This window comes from Pongo pygmaeus, chromosome 10 (assembly GCF_028885625.2).
Source record: "Pongo pygmaeus isolate AG05252 chromosome 10, NHGRI_mPonPyg2-v2.0_pri, whole genome shotgun sequence".
In the NCBI taxonomy this organism is placed as follows: domain Eukaryota; kingdom Metazoa; phylum Chordata; class Mammalia; order Primates; family Hominidae; genus Pongo; species Pongo pygmaeus.
The window spans coordinates 63,447,468-63,474,521 of record NC_072383.2 but is presented as its reverse complement, the minus strand read 5'-3'; the positions used below and the strand labels follow the sequence as shown (position 1 = coordinate 63,474,521).

The following is a 27,054-nucleotide window of genomic DNA, read 5'->3' as shown; positions in this document are numbered from 1 at the left end:
TTCATGCCAGAATAAAGAATGAATTATTGTTCTGTTAGGGCCCCTTCCACCACCCCCTTTCCATGAGTTACACTTGAAATGCTCTCTGGCTGTAGACCCTTCATGAATCTCTATGGCTACATGGGGAACAGAGGGAAAAATCCCTCACCTCCTTCAAGTCTCTGCTCAAATGTCAACTTTTGGTAAGATCTACCCTGCACCGCTTTTTTACACTACAGAAAAATTGTAGCCTGTCACTATCCCCACCTTAGTCCTCCTAATTCTTTTAGCCTGATTTTGTATAAAGCGTATATCAGATACTAACATACGATATGTTTTGCTTATTATTTGTTCTTTTTAAAGAAAAATATGTTGTCAGAGCATAAGCTCCACACAGGCAGCATTTTTATTTTCTGTACATTGTTGTGTTTCACTCACTTATAAATACTGTAGTGCCTGGCACATAGTAGCACTCAACAAATAGTCCTTAAAGGATGAATGAACTAATGTTACAAAAGGAGTAGTTTCTTAGTGGACACAGCATTTATGTATCCCTCAAGTATTTACTGAGTATCTAAATAACCTAAACTGTACTAGATTATACAAGAAAACCAAAGGCATTCAGAAAATTAAATTTTAAATAAAGCTTTGTCTTAATCTAGGCATCTTGGAGAATTCAATAGTTTAATTTCCAATTCTAGAGAAAAGTAACAGTTTCTTTCTATTTTAATTTTCACAAGTAGTAGGTTGTAATACTAGGCTCAATTCTCCATGCTCACCCTATAAAAGCGTTTGCATCCACACGCCTTGTCATATAACTGCAGTGCTTCTGTAGAGCAGACAAGGCATTCATCCCTGCCATTGGGCTTTGCCATGTGACTTTTTCTGGCCAATGGGATGTGAGTAGATGGGTTCTGAGCAGAGGCTTCATGGCACTTGCATGGTCTGGTTTGCGCTCTTGGGCATTTGCCATCTCCCATGAAACAAGCAAGTCCCAGTCAGCTACCAGAGTGAGAAATTAGGTAGAGCAAACCTGAACTCACCTAGAGCCTGCCAATGCACAGATCCTTAGCCAAAAAGTGAAACTTTATTGTTGAACCCACTAAGATTTCATAGTTGTTTGCTACCCAGAATTAGTATAGTCAAAATCTGACTAATGTAGCCACAAATAAACATATCTAACTTATTAATGGCAACTCTCCTAACTGGAATTTAATATAGAAAGAAAATTTCACCTTTCATTAAAATTAAAATTAAAAATAAAAGGCATTTCATGGTTTTTCTAAAGCTTCCTTGAAAGTGAGCACATTAAAATATGAAAAGTGAGGTATACTTCCTAAGACAAACATGATTTAAGGCACTGTTCTAATGAAGGTGAAACGTCTGGCAGTGAAAGAGCACAGGAGTAGGAGCAGAAAGTGTGTCCTAGCTAGAGTTATGCCCTGTCTTCCCCTGGGTGAGCCACCAAAAATCAAGAAATCCCTGGACATTCCTACATCTAGAACATGAGGACATCGCAGCAGATGGTTGCTAAGGTAGCTTTCTGCTCTAACATCTGATTTGCCATTTTTGTGTAGAATCAGAATAAAAATTATCTCATAGCAATAGAAGAAAAGTACTCTACTGATGGATGGAAACAAGAATTTTAAAAAGAATTTTAAAAATATCCCGTGAAATTGAATTATTCTATTGTACATAGAATTTAAAAGCAAGTGAAAAGAAGGACAGCCTCAAATCAAATCACGTCAAAAGGATAAAACTCTTATAAGGCAGCTTATTCTACAGAATGGCTTGTGGCCATTTTTCTTTGATAAGAAAATAAAGGGAGAAACAGTGTCATCTTTATTTTTCATTTATTTATTTTTACTTACATTTATGTTTATTTAGGACTAAAGAGGGTCATGGAGATTATGGGGGAGCTGAAAACCTCATGGTGTTGGCTTCTCTTTTTTTTCTAATTTCAATTTTTATTTTAGATACAGGGGGTACACGTGCAGGTTTGTTACATGTGAATATTGCATCATGCTGAGGTTTGGAGTACAGCCCCCATCACCAAGGTAGTGAACATAGTGTCTGATAGGTAGTTTTTCAACCCACGCCCCCCTCCCAGTAGTCCCTAGTGTCTATCACTCCCATTTTATGTCCATATGTTCTCAATGTTTAGCTCCTAATGTAAGTGAGAACATGTGGTATTTGGCTTTCTATTCCTTCGTGAATTCACTTAGTACTATGGTCTCCAACTGCATCCACGTTGCTGCAAAGGACATGATTTCATTCTTTTTGTATGGCTTTGTAGCATTTCATGGTGTATATGTGCCACATTTTCTTAATCCAATCTACCGGTGATGGGCACCTGGGTTGATTCCATGTCTTTGTTATTGTGGATAGTGCAGTGATAAACATACAAGGGTATGTGTCTTTTTGGTAGAATGATTTATTTTCCTTTGGTTATATACTCAGTATCAAAGTATCATTTTTATTAATAAGAATACATTTTTAAAAATAACAAGTCACTGGAAAGCAAATTTGTTGAAAGTTATTCTCGTCCAACTTTTACGTAGCAAATGCATGGATCAAGTGTCTGGGTTGCTGTCTGTATTATCCATATTCACTATTCTTAGAACTGCTTCTGTAAAACTGATGTACTAGCCTCTCCAAGCTTTGCTCCAGGTTACAGCCTGCTTCTTTAGGCAGGAACGGAGTTGTAGAAATGGTTGCCCTCTGAAAGACAAACTTTATGGGAGGAATTCCTTTTTAGTGTCTTTTTTTTAACTCCTCTTCAAGAAAAATGATCTGTCTCGGTAACATGTCTTGTCTTTTCCTGATCACTTTTTGCAATGTGCCTTCCCCTAGCAATCTGCTACAGCAATTGGCTTTGTTCTGCGAAGGAGCCCTGTCATCTCTCAAGGCAGGGAGAATCATCAATGGCATCTCACTTCAACAAATTAGCCACAGTGTTTACACTGCAAGTCCTGGAGGCCGAGCTTTCTTGCATTTCAAGAAATTCCCAGGATTCTAATGTTTTTTCCAAGTGAGAATGTTTTGATCCAATGCATTTTACTTCTCCGGCTTAACATATATTCTTCTATGGGCACCTACTGAATGCTTTAAGCCAAACTCTCAGAAATATTAATGCACATACACACATACACTATTGATGCAAATAAAGAAGGCAGTGTGCTGCAGGAGAAAGAAACTGATTTGAAAGTTAGGAAACTTAGAGATTTACATTCTAGTTCTAGTTCAGGTAAGCCAATCATTAACTGTGTGACTTTAGGCATATCACTTCCCCTAAGATTCTCTTTCCTCCACTGTAAAATGAAAAACAAAGGGGTTGGGTTAGATTAATCCTAATAACTACTCCAGCGCTAGCATTCTATAACTTTAGACTTCTAATTGGTAGCCAGATAGGGATAAACTTTGTTAAGGCAAGGCGGTGGAAGCCATTGTGCATAAGTCCTGTGATCAGCTTTTACCCCAAGCAGAAGCTGTAACTTGTCAGGGGCTGATTAAAAGAAGGGCAGCCCCGAAAGACTCACAAAACCCTTGCCTCAATTCCCACACCATATTATTAATATGGCTACAAAATAGTGGTATCACAAGGTGGCTTCAACTGCTGCCACTACTATATTTTATTAGTTGTATCGGTCCTCATGCAGAGCCCAAGGGTCTGAGCATCTGAAGAGCTCATATTATAGGGCTGAGGCTAAGGGAAGAATAATAATAATTAAAAAAGAAAAAACATAGTCAGGGGTGACCTAAGTAACTTCCTGAAGTTCCTTTCAGGCCCATGAGTTAATGTATAGGAAGAGCAAGCTTATTAATCAAAAAACGCTGATCTGCTCAATGTCTAATTATACCTGTCACTGTTGTTGCCCACACTTCAGGCCTGATATGGTTTCTTCACTGAAGTCACATGGCTGTATTTTCAGACCAGTTTCTAGTTGCTCTGTGTATTTTCTGTGTGACACATCTCTTCCATGTGACAGTTCAAAATTGTCCAGAGAAACACCAAAACCCCTCTACAGAACAACCCTGCAACCCAGAGATCATACAAGCCCTTTCTCTTCTCCTCCCCCGCCAGAGCCTCCTGTTAAATTTCCAGCCATCTCTCAAGGCCAAGCTCAAACCCTTCCTCCTCCGAGAAGCCTCTCTTGATCCTCTCCCCATCAGTCTTAATCCCTCCATTTCTTATACTCCCCAAGCACTTTGTACCTCTATTATTTTAGCACTTACTTACCAAAGTCTTGTCTTACATTAAAGTTATTTTGTGCATATGTTTTTCCCATGACATTTCAAGCTTTTAGAGGGAAGAAACAAGTCTCGTTTTTCCTTTGAATGCCTGCAACATTCAGGAAAAGGGTTTGCTCATAGTAGACACTTAAAATTGTTCCATGAAGCGTGAAAGTAGAAAATGAGTGAAGCGAGAACCATGTCTTATTCATTCTTTTATTTTCACATTTTATTACAAAATGCTTTTTATGTAGTAAAATTCTTAAAATTGTTGGATCACTTATAAATGCATTAAATAATGTAAAAATACTAAAGTAGAAAACTAATTAGCCTTGTAATTTGTTTGTATTGCCATTAAAATAAATTTAGTTTATTTAATCAATGTCAAGAATGAAATTTGCCGGTAATATTCCTTTAGAAGTAAATGCTCCTTTCATTCACCCAATGAATTTATTTATAACGAGTCTCTGCACACTTTAATTTGGAAGGAATGCATATACTTAATGAAACACTCAGAGTATTTAATTAATCATTTACAACAAGTCATAAAAGACATGAAAAACCATCTTTCCATTTATATGACTATTTCCTAGTATAACAAACTTTTCCAGTACTACTCAAAGCAAAGCTACAGTAATTTCTGTTACAGTATTTTACATTTGTCAATTTCACGATCTCCTCATTCTTTTTCTCCTTTTTTTTTCTCCCTGCTCGATCAATTAAACCAAATTATAGGTTGCTAAAGTGATCTTGGTCTATCTCTGCCCCTTCCTTCACTAAACCTAATGTCAGCATCCTTCTCATATACTTCTTAAAATTCTCAAAAATGTTCTTTTTTAGTTTGAGCTTTACATACTTGTAGAAAATTGCAATGTCTTGCCAGTTTTCATACTTCTTTTCTATTCTGGGTTCTGTGCAGTACCCTAAAATTCAAACCTCTTTGGATGACCTATGTCCTTTGGGCAAGGTTAAGCAAGAAATGTTCTCATTCTCTCTCTCTTTTTGTTTGTTTGTTTGTTTGTTTTGAGACAGAGTCTCACTCTGTCACCCAGGCTGGAGTGCAGTGGTGTGATCTCTGCTAACTGCAACCTCTGCACCCCGGGTTCAAGTGATTCTCCTGCCTCAGCCTCCCTAGTAGCTGGAATTATAGGCATACACCACCATGCCTGGCTAATTTTTGTATTTTTAGTACAGACAGAATTTTGGCATGTTGACCAGGCTGGTCTTGAATTCCCAATTCAAGTGATCTGCCTGCCTCAGCCTCCCAAAGTGATGGGATTACAGGTGTGAGCCACCACAGCTGGCTGAAAATGGCCTCATTCTCTAGGACAATTATGCATTGTCTTTCTCTACAGCAGGGCTATTATAAAATGCTGAAGTTAGTTTGATATTACCTAATGCTTAATCTAATACTAATATAGAAAAGTTTCATTGGAGGAGGGATCCATTTTGTTTTAGACAAAAGACAAACATACTACATATACTACAAATTTCTGAGAATGACCATTCATTCAGAAAATAGTTGCTTGCCATTTATAGAGCATCTATTTTAAGGTAGGTGCTACTCTAAAAGGGCTTACAGTCTTGGGGAGAGATACGATCATCGAATTTTACAATACAATACTGTTAATGCTATCATAGAAGTGCATGCTAGAAATAGGGAAACGGATGAAAGTTAAAATAATCTATGGAATGTGAGCACATCTCACTCAGTCGCTGAGGGTGAATGAAGTGCAGTGGTGTGAACATGGCTCACTGCTGTCTTAACCTCTTTGGCTCAAGTGATCTTTTCGCCTCAGCCTCATGAGTAGTTGGGACCACAGGTGTGTGCCACCACGACTGGCTATTCTTTTTTTTTTTTTTTTTTCAATAGAGACAAGATCTCATTCACTATGTTGCCCAGGTTTGTATGAAGTTTTACAGAAAATTAATACAAACAGAAATCAGACCTTTAAGAGTTGAGAGTAAGTAGGAGAGTTAGGACTTGTACTTACTTAGCTATTACATAGTATAGAACCCATTAAGTACCAGAAGAAGATAGTCATATTGTAGGAAGGATGCTTTCACATGGAGACAGGAGGGCAGCTTTCAAGGAAGAAGTGGAATTTGAGTTTAACCACAAAAGCTGAGTAAAGTAGAGAAGCGTTAAGATGGGAGGGAAAGAGAGAAAAGAGGGAGTGGTAGTCTTGATGATAGCAAGATAACACACATGACCTTGTCCTGCTCTTCATTTTCCCAAGTAGGCACCAGATACTATAATGTTGCTTTTCACTTTTAACAATGGTCTGTGCTACCAAATGTGCATGACCTAACCAGCCATTGGTTTCTCCCCTTTGACCTCCTCATCTGCTACTAATTGTGAGAAAACTTGCATTGGAGATAGAGCTTTATTGTAGTCCTATTTAATAGCCAGGGAATAGAGAATGGCACCACCTGAGTGACTTGCTCATATTTTTCTACAAACTTATATCTCACATTGTTTATCATAATTAAACAGCAAATGCACCAGGAAGGATCACTGTTTTACAAAAGAATCTCTATATTCTTGGCTCTCGCTCCTTCAAAAAAAGAAACAGAAAGAAAAAAGAGAAGAGAAGGAAGGAAGGAAGGAGAAAAGGGAAGGAAAAAGAAAAGAAAGAGAAAGAAAAAGAAAGAAAGAGAGAGAGAGGAGGGAGGGAGGGAAAGAAAGAGAGAGAGAGAAAGAAAATGAAGGAAGGAAGGAAGGAAAGCAAGCAAGAAAGAAAGAAAGAAAAGAAAGAAAGAAAGAAAGAAACAAACAAACAAACAAACAAAGAAACAAAAAAAAAAAAAGGGAGGGAGGGAGGAAGGGAGAGGAAAGGAAAGAAAGGCAGCCTGGGTGTGGTGGCTTATGCCTGTAATCTCAGCACTTTGGGAGGGCGAGGTGTGTGGCCTTCTGAACTTTCAGAAGTTCACTTTCTCAGTCATAAAAGCCACATTTCAAGTGCTCAACAGCTACACGTATCCAGTGGTCACCCTATCGGGCAGCGCAAATACGGAACACTTCTGACATCAGAGAAAGTTCTACTGAACAGTGTTGCTCTAGAGTCATTGTGCCCAGTGAGTGACCTTGGGAAAATTACTGTGTGCCTCGGTTTCCTCATCTGCAAATGGGGATAATAAAATGACTTATTTCACAGGATTCTATGAGGATTGAATATGTTAATATTTGTAAAGAGCTTAGAACAGTGCACAGCACATGGTAAGCCCTATAAAGCATATGTTAAACAAATAAAAACACATTTTACATATCTGAAATATGGCAGTCAAGTCCAAATAACATCCAACATGAATAAAAGGAGGTGGGGTGGCGAAGCAATTCCTATTGTTTCCCACCAGCTGAGGTTCTCTTACCACCTCTTCCCTCGACCTCTACTCATGTTTGTTTTGTTCAGCTGGAAAGACCACCAAGCAGGAGCTCTTCTCTATTGCACAGTGAGTGCTTGATAAATATTTATACTAGAAATAATAATGATGTATATGGAAAAGAATCGTTCCATCATCTTGGAATTGTAGCCACTGCCAAGAAGTAGATGACTTCAAGCAACTCGGCTGTGCTCCATGGCAGATTAGGAGAGGAAGTGAAAAACTCAACTTGTTTGGGGATTTATGATGAGAAATAGTTCTAGTAACCAAAGTCTCTTGGATCCAACCCAGGCTGGTAATCCCACTTGGATACATATTTGGGTGTTTTATCATAAATACAAAAGAAAAAAAGTCTCTTTGCCTGAGATACTCTAAGTGTGTGTTGTTGAATGGAATTCTTCCTCACCTCCCAACCCGTGGGAATGATGGACAGATTGTGAATAGAGAAACTGATGTCATTAGGGTAGATGTCCAAACTACAGACATAAACTTCTTCCTGCCTAGGCACTTTCTGTATCTGTGCAGACTATAAAATGCATCAATAACAGGCATAGCCCTCTTTATCAAATAACAACTTGCTTTCTTTCATGCCATTTCCTGTGCCAAGTTTGCCTTCTTTTCCACCACTTCCTACCGTTCAAATTCTCTCCATCCTTCTAGGTCTTTGTAAAATATCCTTCCCTCTAGGAGGGCTTCTCTGATCAACCCCAACTGGGCATACTCACATCCTCTTTTGAAATCCTTGTGCCATTAACAAATTGCCACCATATATAATAGCCACGTGTTGCATGTTTATTTCTCCTATTGATCTAATGTGTTTTTGCATCCTCTGCCTCTAGCACTGTATTTTTAACTTAGCAACGGTTGCTCAAAGTCTCAGATGGCTAGCTGCCTACTCCAACATCCCTTTCTTTCTTTTTATTTAGAAACAGAGCCCTGATTTTTAGCTGGACCTCTCTGCAGATTTTTTAAATTTTGTGTACATTCAATAGGTAAAGAATTGTTAGACTCCTTCACAGGTAGATATGACAATTTGTCTAAGTTGTTGACCAATAAGATAAAAGCAGAAAAATAATATGAAACTTCCTGTAAGTCTGCATTTAAGGGAGGAGGCATGCCAATATTTCCTCCTTCCTCGCTCTCTGCTGTTTAGAATGCAGATGTAATGGCTGGAATTCTGGCAATTACATCAGACCAAGAGATGGGAGTCAGATGCTGAGATGGGAGTCTCAGCAAAGCCAGAAGCCTTGGTCCCCAAGGTCTCTGTGGACTCACCATTCCAACTCCAGACTGCCTACTTCTAGGTTTATTTTGCATACATGAGAAACATATTCTTCTATCTTGTCTAAACCACATTTGTTGTTGTTTTTTGTGTTGTGTACAACTGAACTTAATCCTAAAGCATGCATTCAACAATTATTTTTATTAATTTATATAATTATATGATTATATTCACTTTCTGCTTCATAATAACTTTTATCTAGATTTTAAAATCTATTTAGTTTTAATCAATAAATTTCATTTTTTACAAGTTTTAGGCTCAAAGTAAAATTGAGCAGAAAGTACAGTTTCCACATAACCATCCCCCAACACACACCCAGCCCCTTCCACCACCAACATGTCACAGTATGTTTTGTTACAACTGAAGAAGTAATATTGATGCCTCATTTTCAACCAAAGTCCATAGTTTACATTACAGTTCGCTCTTTGTGACCAAAGCCCACAGTTTACATATGGTTCACTCTTTGTGTTGTATAGTCTGTGGGCTTTGACAGATCTATCATGTCATAGTAGCTACCCTTTCAGTGTCATTCAATATAGTTCCATTGGCTTAAAAATCCCGTGTTCCATCTATTAATTCCTCCTTCCATCTTCCCAAAACCCTGGCAAACACTGATCCTTTTACTGTCTGCATAATTTTACCTCCCCAGAATGTCTTATAGTTGGAATCATACAGTCTGTAGCCTTTTCAGATTGGCTTCTTGCACTTAGTAATATGCCTTTATGCTTCCTCCATGTCTTTCTTGTGGCTTAATAGCTCTTTTTCTTTTTTAAGTGCTCAATACTATTCCACTGTATTAATATACTACAGTTTATTTATCCATTCACCTATTGACGGACACCTTGGTGGCTTCTAAGTTTTGGCAATTATGAATAAAGCTGCTATAAACTTTTGTGCACAGGTTTCTGTGTGGACCTAAGTTTTCAACTCATTTGGGAAAATATCAAGGAGCATGATTGCAGAATGATATGATAAAAGTGTGTTTAGATTTGTAAGAAACTGCCAAACTGTCTTCCAAAGTGGTCGAACCATTTTACGTTTTCACCAGCAACGAAGGAGGGTTCCTGTTGCTCTACTATTTGGTACTGTCAGTGTTTTGGATATTAGCCATCTTAATAGGTATGTAGCCGTATCTCCTTGTTATTTTAATTTGCAGTTCCCTAATGATGAATAATGCAGAACATCTTTTTATAATCAATTCAAACAATCATTCCTTCTTACAATGTTGTGAGGGAAGGTTGACATTCTTACCACTTCTACTTGGAAGTAGAGGACTAAGAGACTCAGAAAGCTTCCTGATTCGTTTACAATCTTTATAGGTAGGGAATGATAAATCACAGTTAGACTTCTCAGCTAATGGAGGTTTCATGGTTGAACTACCAAGGGTTGCTCCCTCTGTTTGATGGGGACGAGAAACTTCCCCAACATTCTGAGTGGTGACTATGTTTGGCCACGCCTGTGTCATACAGAAAAAAAGCGGCATTTGGTAAATTACCACCTGAAATGAAAGAGCAGTCACCAAGCAGTACACACCGGCTGCCAGAAGCACGTCAAGTCTGGGCAGAACCACTCTGGCTCATTTTCAGGCAAACCTCCTTTCCTCGATCTGAGAAACAAAAACAAAAAAGCCTTCAGATGGAAACCAAAAACCAAAACACACAACACTGCGTCACACCAAGTCCCTCCCACAAGAAACACCATTTAGAGCAGACCCTCACAGCATTGCAAACAGCATTTTTCTGGCAGACTTTTTTTCCTCTTACACATTTCAGCAATGAATGCTAAATTCTTGTCCTCCAGAACAATGGAATTTCCTATACATTATTTTCAGTACTAAAATCTGAATCCCTTGGTTACTCATCAGCTCTGATTCTGGGCTTTGAACTCAGGATGGTCGGGTTGAAGGGCACAGCAAACCACCATGGCACATGTATACCTGTGCAACAAACTTGCACATTCTGCACATGTATTCCAGAACTTAAAGTATAACACATTTTTTTTTTAAATCTAACAGATGTAAAAGAAAAAAGTATCTTCAAATTAGCTAAGTTATAATATATGACACACATCATAATTCCCTGCTCATGTATAATGACAACTCTTCAAGAAGGGAAATTAGGATGGAAACTTTTGAAATAAAGAAATTTTAAAAATGAATGTGTTTCCATAGAGCAGAATTTTTCCTAGCCTTTTGAGTTGTACCATTTCCAGTCACTCGATAGTATTGGATTTGTAATTTAGGATATGTAGACTAGAAGATATGCCAGTCTGGGAAGGCACTTAGTTATCAGAGGATGTGAAATTTAGGCAGTGATGGTGGGAGAGGGGAGATGGTTAGATTCCTTTGGAGCTTAACAAAATTTCTGCTTATTCAATAAAGCATTTTTCAATAAAGTCCTAACATTCCAAACATACATTTTTGGCACTGCTCTCAGATTATCAGCCAGCTTTCTTTTTATTGCTTTACCATATTGAAGAATTAAGTAACATCAGAATTGGAAAATGAAAAGGTAAAGGAGGTTTTCCGAAGCCAAAATAAGACAAAAAGAAAAGGGTAAGATTGTGGGAAATGAGAACAAGAGGGAAAGAAACCTTGTGTGGAATTTGGAGCAAAATCCTCCTTTTCTTTCTCATGTTGAATTGCAACCTCCAGGATTGCTGCCTCCTTAGTAATGATGAGCATGCTCATGGCCTTAGGCTCTGCCAACATTAGCCAATGAATTCTCAGACAACCATCAAGGAAGTCCTGGTTCGCTATTTTTTCCAAGAGAAATATGCCAGTCTACATCAGGGAATATCAGTGCTTCGATATGACCAGAAGTCACAGGCCGTGTGTTTCTTCGGGGTTCTGTGCTCTATTGGAACACATAGCCACATTTTCACTGGGTGTATTTAATAGTTAGAAGGCTTTGGGCTGTAACAGAATATCCATCTAAAAGTGGCTTCAAGAAATCAACAGGCTCATGGTCCCAGGGTTGTTGTAGTGGCTCAGGGATGTCATTATGAACTCAAGATTTTTCTCCCCTTCCATCTTGTCAATGCTACCATGGTGCCTTTGATCCTCAAGTTTGTCATCTCATGGTCACAAAATAATTGCCACAGTATGAAGTGTCACATTCTTTCCCCACTATGTCAAAGACAGAGAAGGGATAGCCAGAAAAACAAACAAGTAAGCAAGCAAACAAACAAACAGAAAACACAACTCTCCTCCCATATTTCTCTCCTTTTATCCAAAAAGGAAAATATTTCCTAGCATCCTCCAAGCCAGAAATGGCCAGAACTGAGTCACATAGTCAATTCTAGATGCAAGATAAGGCTGGAAAACTAGATGCCTGTTTGGAATTTTAAGTTTTATAGGCCAGGTGCAGTGGTACATGCCTGTAATTCCAGCACTTTGGGAGGCTGAGGCGGGAAAATCACTTGAGGTCTGGAGTTCAAGACCAGCCTGGCCAACATGGCAAAACCTGTGTCTACTAAAAATACAAAAATTACCTTGGCATGGGTGGCACACACCTGTAATCCCAGCTACTTGAGAGACTGAGGTGGGAGAATCACTTGAACCCGGGAGGCGGTGGTTGCAGTGAGCCGAGATTGTGCCACTGCACTTCAGCCTGGGCAACAGAGCAAGAGTTCATCTCAAAAAAAAAAAAAAAAAAAAAAAAAGTTTTATAATGAGAAGTGGTCTATGCTAGGGAGGAAGGGATAAGAGAATGGAATAGTCAATGTTGTATAGACAACCATTGCCACAAGTTCAGAAAGATTGCTAAGTATCAACAGGAAAAATCCTTCCTGAAGCAAATGATATTTAGGGTTCATATTGGAAATCAGGGCTGTTCCCCAACCAAAGAATTCATAGTTGAAGAAAGGGTCAACTCAAATCCTATAATGAAAAAAGTCCACAATCTCTGATCTGATTGCTTTTGTAATCTTAATGCAGGAAATCATAGCACTGGTTATACAATGAAAGACTAACTTTTTGTACCATGGGGCTGGTATTGCTATTCCTCTTGTTGCCTGTCTCCCATAGTTCTGTTTCTTAATTCTTCTAGTCGCAGATGGGATTCACTCTATAAAACTTAGCTCCCGTTGATTCCCTGGGGCCCAAATGCTTTTCACTGAACCATTAGAGTTGAATATTTTTACAAAATTTCCCATGGAGAGATGGCGGGTGAGAACCCACCCAGCCCAATAAAATCTGCCATCCCCTCTTCTAGGGCCTTCAATCATCACCAAGCTCAGAATACTGCAGCTCAGAAACACATTTTATTTGTATGTTTAAGGTAAAATGAGTATTTTGAAATAGCCAGTACTTCAAGACTGGATTCATCCTTGCTCAAGAGTCTCAACTAATTAAGAAGATCTTACCTTACTTGGTTCTATTCTTTTTACTTGCTTGAACAATGTGTTTGTTGAGAATTTTAAATGCTAGGAATGCAAATATTCTTAGCTCTTATAAAATGATCTTCTCTTAATAAAAGAACAGAGGGATCACCCACAAAACAAAATACTTAGTCTAGGTTCAACTTGAAGAATTGAAAATATTTGTGTTATCTTGGTTTTCAATAGGAGTTGCCCTGTGGGATCAAATCGCTATTTGTCAGGGCTAATATACCCACCTCCTGTTTAGCCAGAATCAGATGTACCAGAGAAAAGGAAAAGGAAAATAAAGAGGGAAAGTCAAGCCTATTGCACCTGGCTCATTGTGTAATATCCCACGCTGGATTGCGAGGTGGGAATTCCTTTTTGCCCCTCCTTCCACATGTGATCAATTTACGTCCTGGAACATGAGACTTCATTTCCTCGTATCTTTTTTGTTCTAGCTCACATAGCTTTAAATGTTAGTCATGCTCATAATATTATCTAATCCTTCCTCAGATCCAACTCTACCCTGCCTCAGCAGCTCCCCGTGGTAGTAAATGTCACAGGTTGACTATGCCAGTGGTTTGAATAGAAGTGGGTTGAGTTGATTTGCACCTCTCTTTCTTCTATTTATATTTTCTACCTTCCAGGTGCAATGAATGTGTCCTGCTCTTACTTGGGATAAGTTCAAAAATAGATGCAATTGAAAAAAAATCTCCTGGGTCCAGGCGTGGTGGCTCACTCCTGTAATCCTAGCACTTTGGGAGGCCAAAGTGGGCAGATCATGAGGTCAAGAGATCGAGACCATCCTGGCCAACAGGGTGAAACCCCATCTCTCCTAAAAATACAAAAAATTAGCTGAGTATGGTGGCACGTGTCTGTAATCTCAGCTACTTGGGAGGCTGAGGCAGGAGAATGGCTTGAACCCGCGAGGCAGAGGTTGCAGTGAGCCAAGATCGTGCCACTGCACTCCAGCCTGGGTGACAGGGCTCAGACTCCGTCTAAAAAAAAAAAAAAAACAACTCCTGGAAGTCCCATTTAATCTTGGTTACATGAGCTTATTAGAGAATTTTGTTGTTCCCAACATTAGCTGAGAAATGTACTCTAAGAAGTGAATAGACTAAAGTGGAACCAGGGTGCAGTGGAGAATGAGAGCTGTTATCTAGAAAACCTTTCTCGGGCATGTTTCAGCACACTTTGCTCCTGACGATGGCTCCATCATTGTCACCTGTGGTCAGGTGTATGGGATATGCTGCATAGGCTCCCTGTGAGCCTCCAAATTGTAAGTTAAAGGCTCTGAGAGCTTGGCAGTAAGTAGACGACTCCTGGTCACATTTGTTTAACCCAGTGTTTCCCAAACTCATTTGGCCTTGGAACTCTATTTCTTGGGACATTTATTACCTGCTGGTGGAACTAATGTTCAAAAAAATACACCCTAGATAATTTAGGCAAAACATCTTTTCTATAAATAATCTGGTCATTAGTCACTCTTATAGTATTTATGCCAAAGGCAAAGAGTACAGTATTTGGAGTCAGAAAATTTTGGTTCTAGCTTAGGTCAAAGAATGTAACAACTCTAAGGCCAGTTTCTCAAATTGTGACACAAAGATAGACTCATCAAGGTTTCTTAGGAATTGAATAAGGTAGGGAAGCAAATGATTTGGGAGAACAGTAAAATATTAGGCAAATTCAAAAATTATATTCTATTTGTTTGACACTAAAATATGTTATTTTGAATTCTTTTACTATTTGTATAATTTTCTGTTGTTAGTTGGGATAGGGTTACTACAAGAATACATAGCCTTCAAATCTCAATGCTTTTACTTAGTAAGAGTCTTATCTTTCTCACTGACCCGGTTCATTTCAGATGTTTCTGTTCAGATAATTCTCTTGAGTGGTTCCTCTAAGCAGAAGCTCAGGGACCCAGGTTCTTTCCATCTTGTGGCTCTATCATATTGTGGCTTTAAGTTCACCCTGGCACTATCCAGCCAGCAGACAGCAGGGGAAGCAAGAATTGATAGAGGAATATGTAAAATGATTTGGGGTCTGGAAGTGGTGCACACCACATCTGCTTCCATTTTGCTTGTCAGAACCAGTCATGTAACCCTTCCTCAATGCAAGAGGCCTTGGTATTCCTATGTTCCAGGAGGAAATAAAATAGCTGCGTAAACACAAAGCATTGCCTCGGGCACAGGGCCTAATTCCCAACCAGTCTATAAGCCCCTCCATTCCTAACATGCGAACCTTAGCTCCCAATTAATGTTAATAATGAAACAAGTTAAGCAAGTTTTTCTTCTTGCATTGTTTACAATGACCTCAATCCATTAACTTTTGGGACAAAGAGCTTCCAAGCCACTATGTACAATTACAGAAAAAATATAGGGAAGATACTTTCGTGGAAATGCAGTCTGATGAGGGAGAGAGAACCCACATAAATATATCTAAACACCAACTACAGTCTCTGCCAAATATTTGAAACCAACTGCAGCTGTGCAGAGGAAACATAAATCTGTAGAGAGTGAAAAAGGAAATAAAGGAAGTGGATAAGCTGGAGGTCTGAATTAATTGGAGCCAGAAGGAGATCATCTGAGAAGGCTAAACTTCATCCATTATTTTTCAACAGCATGTAATTTTCCTAATTATAAAAGGTACAGAATTTAGGATGCACAGAAAAATACAAAACATTTAAAAAATCTTCATAATCCCAGTACCCATCTATACTCCATATACCTTTTCTCTGTTGAGATAATTATAATCTACTTTTTGATGTAGGTTCTTCAAATCTCTTTTCTATGCATATACTTTCCCTCCCAAATATGATGCTCTGCATCATATTTAAGAATTGGACTCTCAGTCCAATACTCACTAATACTCACTAATACTAATACTCACTAATACAATCTTGATATTTCCCAACATTCAGAACATGACTTTTAATTGGTTGCATAGTCAACCATGGTTGGGCATAAATTGTTTCTAACTTTTTACTCTTATAAAAATTGTACATAAACATCTCTTCACAACCATCTTTGTTACATATTTCTGATTATTTTGTGCTCCAAAAGAATTGTAATCATGGGGACTAACGTGTTGAATTTTATAATGTGTTTACTCTGAACTAAGTTCTTTATATGCAATATCTTATTTAATTCTCAGAACAACTGTTATACCAGTACTATTAATATTGTATTCATATTCTAGGTGAGGAAACAATGATTTAGGGAGGTTACATAGCTTGCCCAACATGACACAGCTAGTAAATGGAATAACTGGGATTAGAACAAGAACTGACTGACTTCAGAATCCAAGTTCCATCCACTGTAGAATACTCCACCCCAGGAGTCCACTTAAATTCTCACTAGCAGATTAACCTCCAGGGTAAGTTGACAGAGTAATGGATATGGCTCAAGATGGGGCATGTATAATCAGGAAGAGTGGTTTATGTGATACTTACAGAAGAGAGTGGGTAGAGTTTTATGAGGGATATTAACTTTTTGCCAGGTTGAAGTTAAAAACTATGAGCTAGTATGTCTAGAGTGGTAAAATCATTTCAAATGAGGGTCTCCAAGCCAAAGTTCAGGAGTGTTTAAAAATTATTTAAAGAGACAATGGGAGTGCCTGTCCAGTTTGTATAAAAGGGAGTGATGTCAAAACAATGCTTGAAAAAGATGTACTTTGTTTCATTCTTTGATTTAGGAAACTGGCCTTTGCCTTGTGGAATGAGATAAGATCCAAGTTTCAGAGGCCTTTGGGGAGACCTTTTGTCACAATTTTCCTCCAGTCTGACATGTTCTCTGTGGGAATGCAACTCTCTTCACAGTAGCTGTAGAATTTGAAGGGAGCCTGAAAGGCATGACCTTGGAAGCCTCTTCCATTTCTAGTCTCCATGCGCAGACACTTCCCTGAGTGCATTCCAAATCCCAGATGGAGTCAGGGTACGAGCGTTTGCTGACAAGAGATAAGAATGTTGACCAGAGAACGTTAGGGCAGAGTATAGCACGGCGGTTATGAGTACAAGTTCTATCCCCACACTACCTGGGTTCACACGGTAGCCCCAACACTTACTAGCCATGTGACTTCAGACAAATTACTTATCCTTTCCGTGTCTTAGTTTCCTCATCTACACAATGGGATAATAATAATAATACTAATACCTACTTTATAGAGTCATGGTGAAGATTAAATGAGTTACAATGAGTCAAAAATGCTAGCTATTATTATCTCTGCAAGGTAAAGGTTTATTGCCAGATAATTTTTGCAGTTAGTCCTATATCCCAGCTCTCGAAACACTGTAGGTCTTCCATAGATGTGTATGGATTCAAACTGAGAGTCCAATTCTTAAATCAGTTAACTCATGTCCCTAAGTAACAACATCTGTTTATTACATATCCTAAACATAAGTTCACAGAGTACCTGCTAAAACTTTCCTTTTCTCTTCTGAACTTTCTAGAGGTCATCACTACCACTTTGTGAACAGCACAAAGAAGTCTCAGACCAATATCTCTTCCTATCTCCTTTCTTGTGTGTGCCTCAATTTCCTCATTTCCTCATTGTTCACTGCTAAGGTAATCTCTGCATGCACATACATGCACACAATTTTAACTTCTTTTCTCTTTTCCTTTTATCCCATTTCTTGTCTTCTTTTCCTAATAGTGGTGGAAGTTGAGCAGGGGCCAAGGCTTTTCTCTCTGTTTCCTCCTTTAGTCATAAGTAAGCAGATGAAATTAAGTATCATCTATTTTTAGAGTTTCCAAAGTACCTCAAAGCCTTCTACAGAAATGACATAAAAGTCTCCAACTATTATCTCAAGTATCTATAATTGAAAATGGTTTTCCTGATGTCAGCATCTAAAACAGCCTCTAAATCAATCAGTTATTTTTGAGCCAGTTAACTAATAATAACAAAATTAAAATAATAATTTTGAAGTGCACAATAGGCTGCTACACTATGGGTTAAATAGCATTTAAAGGGTGGCCTGGGAACTAACTCCTATGGGTAGCATTGTTTTTATGTGAAAATACACTCCAAATTCCAGACAACTCATTTATCCACTAACTTTTGGAATATGACCCTTTAGTAAGTTGGAGACCGACTAAAAATACCTAATATTTTGGTGATTTTTTTATCAATGTATTAAAAATACATTCTTATGTTTTATCTTACTAGATTGAAGCAAATTCCAGCCTATTTTTCCATAAGAATTGCTTTCCTGACCTCAGAAGCATAATTGAAAGAGGGCTTGTGGATTTTCTGCAAAGAAAGGGCCTGGCTATTTTAATTAGCTTAATGTATGTAGGATCAATTATTTTGAGACAGTAGACAAACAAAATCATTCATAAGGTTGGCAGGTTTGTGCAAATGATTTCACAAGGGTAAATCATTTTCAGGTTACATAGGACAGATGTGTGCAGTGTATATGAGAATGTTTGGAAAATATTTTGGACGCTTTTCAAAGGCATACACTACATGTGGAATTAACTGAAATTTGTTTCTTTAATTATTTCTTTCTTACCCACACAATAATGATGGGTTCCTACTTACAAGGTGATGTGACATTTATATGCCTACAAGTTTCCTTTCCTTTTGACCATTTTTTAAAAGATGCAATATTTTTCCTTCAACATTAGAAGTTGGGTCCCCTGTAAGGCCTTATACAAGAGAATGAGAGTTGAAGAAATACATTTACGGTGGATAGGCTGTTTGAAACTCATTTTAGCTAAAACAGAAAAACTGCAGCTTGTGGAGTGGCAAGGGCCCAGAATTGGCCAGAAGTCATGAGTTTTGGCTCTAACTCCTGAATTGAGTGGCTTTGAGCAAGTCACTTACCTCAGAGCCTCATTATTTTTATCTACACAATCAGGGGTTTGGCATCTATGACTTGAAATTCCTTTCCAGCACTATGTTTTGTTTCTGTGGTTGGTAACAATGTAAGAATTTTGGGGGACGCATTCTTCCAAACTCTTGTCTTTCCACTCACATCATTTCAGTAGAGAGCTGACTGCCAATATCACACTAAATTTTTTTCGATTCACATCAACTTTAAAATGTGTTTTTAAAAATGGCAAGTTAGGTGTCTGTGAATAACAACTGATATTTTCCAAAGGTTTTCCTTCCTTCCTTCCTTCTTTCCTTCTTTCCTTCCTTCCTTCTTTCCCTTCCTCCCTCCCTCCCTCCCTTCCTTTGTTGAAAGCCTTTTAAGAGGTGAACACAACAGTTTTGGCTTGGGACACAGCTCTGCGGGTCAGGATCTAACAAAGGGAAATCCCCGATGTGCTGGAACCTTACAGCTCCAGGAACCGGCCGTTTATGAAAGCTGAAGTACCGCTAGAGTGAGCAAAGAAGCCACTTGTGATTCCAGCCAATTGTCCCCAGTCCAGACCATTCAGAGGAAAGAGTTCTGCCGGTCTTCTGCATCCAGTTGCCAAAACCCAGGAGGTGCAGCACCTGCTTAGGAAAGCCATAGTGCATGGGGAAATGACCGCTGAGGGGGCCACGCTTTCCCTTTTGCATTGGCAAAACTGTTGCTTTCTTACCTTTTAATACCCTTTCTCCGGATTTTGAGAATCTGACTATTTAAAGATTGCTTTCATACATTTAGTTTCTGCCCCAACCCACTACGGCCCCTTTAGGTTTCTTAACTTTTAAAACTTATGATAAATGAGGGTGGGACTGGGTGGGGAATGGGGTAGATGGGAGGGCTGGGAGGACTGGGAGAGTTGGAGTGGGGGATGGAAGATAAGGGTAGGGTGGAGCAGGAAGGGAAGGGTGGAGACGAAGGAATGAAAAAATGAATAACCCAGTGAAGCAAATGAATGGAGCAGCAGCCAAATAAGCAAACAAAACAAATATTTACTGACCGTCTATCACTTGCTAGGTGTTGTGATAGGCAGCAGGCAAATAGCTATGAGTCATGCAGCCAGGTCTTTGCCTTGTGAAATTTACAGTCCAAGGAGGGCGGATATCAAACAAATAATTAAGCAAATACTTTAATACTTACAACTGTGACACAATTGCCATGAAGAAATATAAGGGGCCCTCGCCCTAGTCCAGGAGGTGAGGAGGACGATGTTCAAGCTGGATTATTTCCATGCCATTTTCCAAATTGAAATCTCAAAGTAAATTATATTGCAATATCATGTATGTTTTTTCCAAGTGAAACCCAAGCACACATCCTGCTCTGCCCCACCCTCCGCCCCCACACGGGAAGCTCCCTCCCTCGTCTCGGGATCAGCCTGGGTGTTCTGTGGTTCTGACGCCATCCTGAGAGCTCCACTGCCACGCTCCTTCCCCTGCCTCCTAAGTTCGATGTGGAGCGCCACCTAGAGTTTGGCTGACACATTCCCATAACCATAGGGTACAAGGATACTTTGAAATCTAGGATATTTGCTAAGTTTTGAAAATTGAATAAATAAATAATCCATTGGAAAAAAATAAATAACGAGTGAATGAGCAAAGCAGCAGGCAAATATACAAACAGGACAAACACTTTCATTCACTGTCATTGGCATCCAGCGTGAATTCAAAAGACTCCAAGTTTTCTAAAAAGAATGGCTTTCTCTAGGCGCTTTCCAAGATTTGTTTTGCAAAGCTGCCAAGGAGAATACTAGACAATGAATCGGAAGTAGCAAGTCTCACGGTGATATCCAAAGTGTTTTTCATCCAAACCTCAGAGCAAGAAGGTTCCAGGAAGATGCCTAAGTCAAATTGAGATGTTAAGTCAAATTTACCTCGTTCTAATAACTACCCAATAATTTATTGAACAGTCTATATTACTGAAATACCTATGGCATTAAGATAGAACCAACTGTTTTGATTTATGGAGTAGGCTAACATTGCAGCTGTTAAGGAAATGAAAAAATGTATGGGATCTGTCATTTTTAAATCACCTTAAAACAAGATATCCAGCTCTGTTACCACATTCCAATTAGTCTTACAAGAAAAGCCAAGCACAGTTACATTTCAAAAATGTTATCGCATATATAAAGAAGGAACTTATCTTTCTCTCTTACATTAGCCCTATTTTTCTCTACCAAAAACTTGCTCCAGAGAAAAACATATTCAGGTAAAGAAAAGTCATATCCATGCCCTCCATTCATTAATTTCATTTAACCAACATTTATCGATCACCTCTGGTGGTACTATAGAGATGTTGGGATATCCTGCTTCATGATCCAGTTGGAGTAGATAGCAGATGCCAAGAAAGTGGACATGACAAGACTATGCTATTTCTAAATGCTATCTAGAAATAAGGAGAAGCACAAGGTGTCAAGGGCACTGCTGAGAGGCTCCTGACTAATTTGGAGCAGTCGGAGAAGGCTTCTCCTGGATTACAGTGCTGTGTCTTCAAGTATCAACTTCCCGGAAGGCTAAGTTAAACAAAAGAAACTTACAAACCCAGAATGGTGAAGATATCACTTCTACTGAAAACTTTTCCATCTGAGATATAGTGATCTGGGCCAAAAGACAGGAACATAATGAAAATGAATACTTCTGAAATATAAGATCCAGGAGTATTGAAACCATTTTGATCTTGTCCGCCCTGTAGTGATATCACTCTCCATACTGTCCAGCATTTAATAGGTATTCAATAAAGATTTGTTGAAAGCTGGACAAATGCTGAACAGAAACCCCAATATGCATAGTAAAAAAACAAATCAGTCGATGTATATTTCAGTCGTCTGTAGTTTAGTGACAGATGGTTTATCCACGTTTTCTGAAAAACCTTCAACGGTTATTTTATACTCCGCCAAATTTCAGTGCTTCTGCCTATTTTTAAGTTGCCTACCTCAACCCAGTTCCTTTCTGTGTCTCCAAATGTGTTTCCTCCTACTCTTCAACATGAACTGCCTTTGCCATTCATGTTGGTTTGTTTATGGTCCCACCAACACTATGTGCATTCCTATTTGCAAAAATTCACTGTTTTGATTTCCCTCACCTAGCTGCATCCTCCTCTCCTCTTCTCCTCCATCCTTCCTCCAGATCTATGGAAATTCTCCCCATTCTTCAAGAACCATCTTGAGCTCACAATGCTTTCTCTGTCTAATCCATTCTCTCTCAAATTCATATAAACTCTACAGTTTATGCCATATTAATGAACCGTAATTACATAACCCTCTTACATTGTTCATTTTTATGTATGTTAGTCTTATTTTCTTAACTAAACCCTAAACTCCTAAAAGGTTATGGTTCATGCCTTATTCTTCATCTATATCAAATACCCACTTGGCTGGCAAAGAGATTCTGAATGAGGCAGTGGTGGAAGATAAGAGCGGAAGAAAAACTGGGTCTAAATCATGGAAAACCTTGAATGCTGGATCAAAAAATTGTCATTAGCCTTAAGGCAGAGATAAGATTGTGTTCCTCCAACATGTCAGTCAGAAGAAAGGAAAGCCTTTCCAAAAAATGTCCTTCTCCATAGTTACTTCACCATTATTGGTCAAGTACCAATCACTAGTTATAAAGACAAAGTATGGAGAAGGAAAAATTTAGTAAATACCTTCTCTGAGTTTTCAGCATCTTGATTTCCATGTTTCATAGAGTTTTCTGAAAGTGACTGTGTGTGTTAGGTAAGTAGTTAACTGAATATTCTGCACTTAATTTCTCCAGTCTCCATTATTTCAAAAGATTGGGTCTGCTGGTCTCCATGAGATTTCAAAGATCTGTGTTCCACCCAAGGTGTAGAGAGAGTTGATAGGGCTGGTGATTCTGCTCTTGACAGAAATGGGCAGAGCAAGTGTCTAGGTCATTTGGGAGAAGTGATAAAATAATTAAAAATAAAATTAAATAACAGGCTAATAGAATTGTTTGTTTAATGAACTCTTCTCTAGGGAGGCAAAAATTTCAGTAAGAACTTAATTAAAAAGAAAATTTTAAAACTTCAAAGGTAAATGCTTTTGGTAAAAACCCTCTTCTGTGTGGAGCAATGCCATAAACCAAAACTGCATCTTTGAATCCAGATAATTTAAATGAGCAAAACCTAAAAAAACATGTATTTACCAATTATCTGGTTTTCGCATTCAAACCTTTAGGCTGAAAGAGCACTGTTTCATTTTTCCTCTAAAATGTGGGATTTTTTTCCTAGACTAGCTTAATAACTGTCAGAAAGCCATCAAACCTCATTATTTATATTATAGATTCTGTAATTACAAATTTACCTACTCACGAAAATGTATTTGTAATTCTAAAATGAGTACTCTGAGAACTTTTTCAGTTATTCACAGACATGTGCAGAATGACAAAAAAATTGAGCCATCCAACATTCATATTCCCAGCTGTGATTAAACAAGGTGACACTCTGTCTTCAATGTTTTAGCTTCCATACTATAAAGAAATGTCATTGTCGTCACCTATTTAGTGTCAAATTTTTGCATTTTTGTGTTTTTTATTGATGATTTTGCTGCTCTAAATGGTCCCCAAATGTCTGGTATTCCTAAGTGCAAGAAGGCTGTGATGCACTTTATGAAGAAAATATGTGCATTAGATAAGCTATGTTCAGGCATGAGTTACAGTGGTCTTGGCCATGAGTTCAATGTTAATGAATCAACAGTATGTATTAAATAAGGTGTCTTTAAACAGAAACACACACAAAGCAAAGTTATACACTGATTGGCAGAAAAAATGTGATCAGCAACTTGCAGGAACTTAATCCTGTCTTTTCTCTAGGAGCAGTGTTTCAGTATTCACTAATTCAGCGTTAATGATAACTTTGTAGAACATAGCTTCTGTGAATAGCAAAAAATTGCCTGCATATGAATTAAAAAGCTCCATAATTCATTTCCCATGATCAGGACTAAACATTGGGCAAACATTCCACACTAATGTAATATAGTGCCAGCGCCTTCAGTTTTGATGTCAAACAGATTTGGAGTTGAATCTCAGATTGTCTATTCACTAACTGAGAGACTTTATATAAATCTCTCTACCTTTCTAAGGCTACATTTCAAGGTTATTGAGAGAATTAAGTGGAATGATGTGTATAGTGCCTAGCATATGGTAAGCCCTTGCTAGAGTGTTGCTACTGATTGCTCTACTTTATCTTTCAAGTAGTACAGTCTCTATCTCAATGGCTCATGACATTATAAGGATGAGAATGACTTTCTGTTGACAGTACTCATCCCCTGCAGTGGGCTCACAGAGTCCTTCTTACATAGAATTGTATGTTGAGAGCCAAACAGGAAGCTGGAAAACCAATTTTCAAGTTACCTGCTTATGGTTTTAACCTACTCCCAGGCAATTTTGGCCTCAAAGGGAAATTTCTAAAATTTAATCATGCTTTTATCACTGGGAAAATTCACCTTCAGTTAGCATTTGTCCTTTACTTTGTTATTCTAAAAGAATGATGACTCCCCGCAAGCCTTGAGTTCCATATGCAAAGTACCTCTTCTCTCGTCTTACCTCCATCATGGGTAGTCACCAGGAAAGGAAAGAAAAAGAAAACCCATCCCACCTCACTTGCTTTTCAGAAAGTTACCATTTTATCATTTTTTAAAATCTTGCTTTCTCCTCTCTTACCTGGTACAATGAATTATCATTTCTTGTTGGAGGTGGGGAGGGGAGAGATTAAGTAGACCCTGAGAACAAGCAGAAATATCACATATAGTCCCAGAATCTTTACTGATTGAACATTGCTGGGGATATTAATCGTGAGGGCTTATTTTCCAAAGAACATCAGAGCACATCTGGAAATTAAATAAAAATAATAGGAGGGTTTAAATCAACAAACATTTTACAGAGAATTCCTCAAGACAATTAATAAGATGCTGCCCACAGAGGCACAGAGAAACTTTGATTCTGTTGTGCCTAAGCAAGCCTTAAAAAATAAGTATCAAAATCCCCCTCAAGTAGTTTGGTTTTTATTAACTGCCCTCTCTTGAGGAGCTCCACATACAGAACTGGAATCTGCCTTCTTTGTGTTTGTTTCATTTGATTTGTTTTTGCCCACATTGAGTGGATAAGTGGCTATTTCTATGGGATTTTTTTGACAGTACAAAATTATGACAGCCTAAGTTAGGCTGAAACCCAAGGAAGGAGACTATTTTTTTGGGGAGTGAAGACCACATCCCTTGTGAGAAATACTCTAATTAGGTGAATCTCGTCAAAGATCCAAAGTCAAAATTGAGTCTGGACTAGGCTTTCCCGTGACAAGAGGGAGGAATTTATTTGGAGGTCTTCTTTATCAGCAAGATGGTTGTTAGACAGTGCAAAGGCAGAGAAAGGAAGTGACTTCAACCTCTTCCTTATCTGTAAAAAGCAATGATTACTCCCTGTGGTTGGGTACAGCCTGCCTTTCAAGGATTGTGGAGTTGGGCCAAATCAAGGCAAGAGTAGGAAAAGAGCCAAGTCTGGACTCCGCAGCCCCTTCGTTCCTCTCCTCTTCCTTTGTTGTGTCTCCTCATCCTGCTGCCCTCCAGGTACCCAAGAACCTCTGACACCTTACCAAATGCTCTGGGTCCCCCAGCCCTCTTTGAGCAACTTAACCTGGGTCTTATGAGTTGAATTGATTCTCACAAAATTCCCATGTTGAAGTCCTAACCCCCAGTACCTCAGCATGTCACCTAATTTTGGATACAGGGTTTTTGCAGAGGCCATCAAGTTAAAATGAAATCATTAGGATTGGCCCTAATCCAATATGGCTCGTGTCTTTATAAAAATTAAAGGCAGAAACTTATACAGGGTTCAGAACACCAATGTAAACATGAAGACAGCTATCAACAAGTCAAGAAGAGAACCTTGGAACAGATCTTTCCTTCACTACACTCAGAAGGAACCAACTCTGCTAATACCTTGACTTCAGACTTCTAACCTCTAGAACTGTGAAACACTAAATTTCTATTGTGTAAGCCACTCAGTTGGTGGTCCTTTGTTGTGGCAGCCCTGACCAACTATTATAGTACTGAGCTATATGGCTCTTCTTGCTGTGCATTTGGTTTCTAAAGTGTGAAGTTCCAACCTAAGGGAGACTTGGAATTCTTGCCAGCTCGCTAAGATTTATATAGTCATGTAATCCTTAATTTAGAGCCATGTAAATATGCCGTGAGGATAACACATATAGATTGCTCAATGATTGTCCTTTGCATTCCTTTCTAGATTTAATTCTCTCTCTCTCTCTCCCTCCACTCTCTCTCTCTCTTTCTCTCTATCTCTCTTTCTCCTCACTCTATTCTAGCTGTACTGAGTACTGACCTACTCATTTCCTGGAGGGAAACCTGTCCTCTCACCACAGAACCTTTGCATATGCTCTTCTCTCTTCCTTAAAATACCCCCACATATGCCAAGTTCTGGCCAGCTGCCACTTACACTTTAGTCACAAAGATGTGCTAAGTTGCCACATGTTTGGGGAAGTTGTTGCTGAACTCTGCCAAGATTTAGCTAGACGCCCTTCCTATGTGACCACGCAGCATCATGTCTCACTTTTTTTTATATCAACAAAGAATCTTTGTTGATCACCTGTTTGCTTGGTTACTTCACCCATTAGACCAGGGGAGGGGCTATTCTATCTTTAATCTCATGTTTGCAGCACCAGGCTCAGTGGGTATAATGAAATTCATTTTCACACATTACAATAATGCATCAAAACTTTTTGTTCTTATGAATTTTCTTTTCTTTTTTTATGGAGTCTCGCTCTGTTGCCCAGACTGGAGTGCAGTGGCACAATCTCGGCTCACGGCAACCTCCACCTCCCAGGTTCAAGTGATTCTTGTGCCTCAGCCTCCAGAGTAGCTGGGATTACAGGCACACACCACCCCACCTGTCTAATTTTTGTTTATTTAGTAGAGACAAGGTTTCACCATGTTGGCCAGGCTGGTCTTGAACTCCTG

The 27,054-nt window shown here is 38.8% G+C and overlaps 2 long non-coding RNA genes across 3 annotated transcripts in view; one reads left to right on the top strand and one right to left on the bottom strand.

Annotated features, from left to right (window-relative positions):
* LOC134737591 (uncharacterized) overlaps positions 1 to 27,054 on the top strand; it is a 178,820-nt gene that overhangs the window by 16,028 nt on the left and 135,738 nt on the right. The window lies entirely within an intron of this gene.
* LOC134737592 (uncharacterized) lies at positions 4,549 to 20,436 on the bottom strand. 2 transcript variants are annotated; one of them, XR_010122621.1, is made up of 4 exons: positions 20,235 to 20,436; positions 16,692 to 17,185; positions 12,392 to 12,513; positions 4,549 to 10,484 (listed from the first exon to the last, which is right to left on the bottom strand). It is a non-coding gene; the product is annotated as an uncharacterized LOC134737592 (long non-coding RNA). The 2 variants fall into 2 exon arrangements; XR_010122620.1 differs by lacking the exon at positions 12,392 to 12,513 and having other exon boundaries at positions 20,235 to 20,419.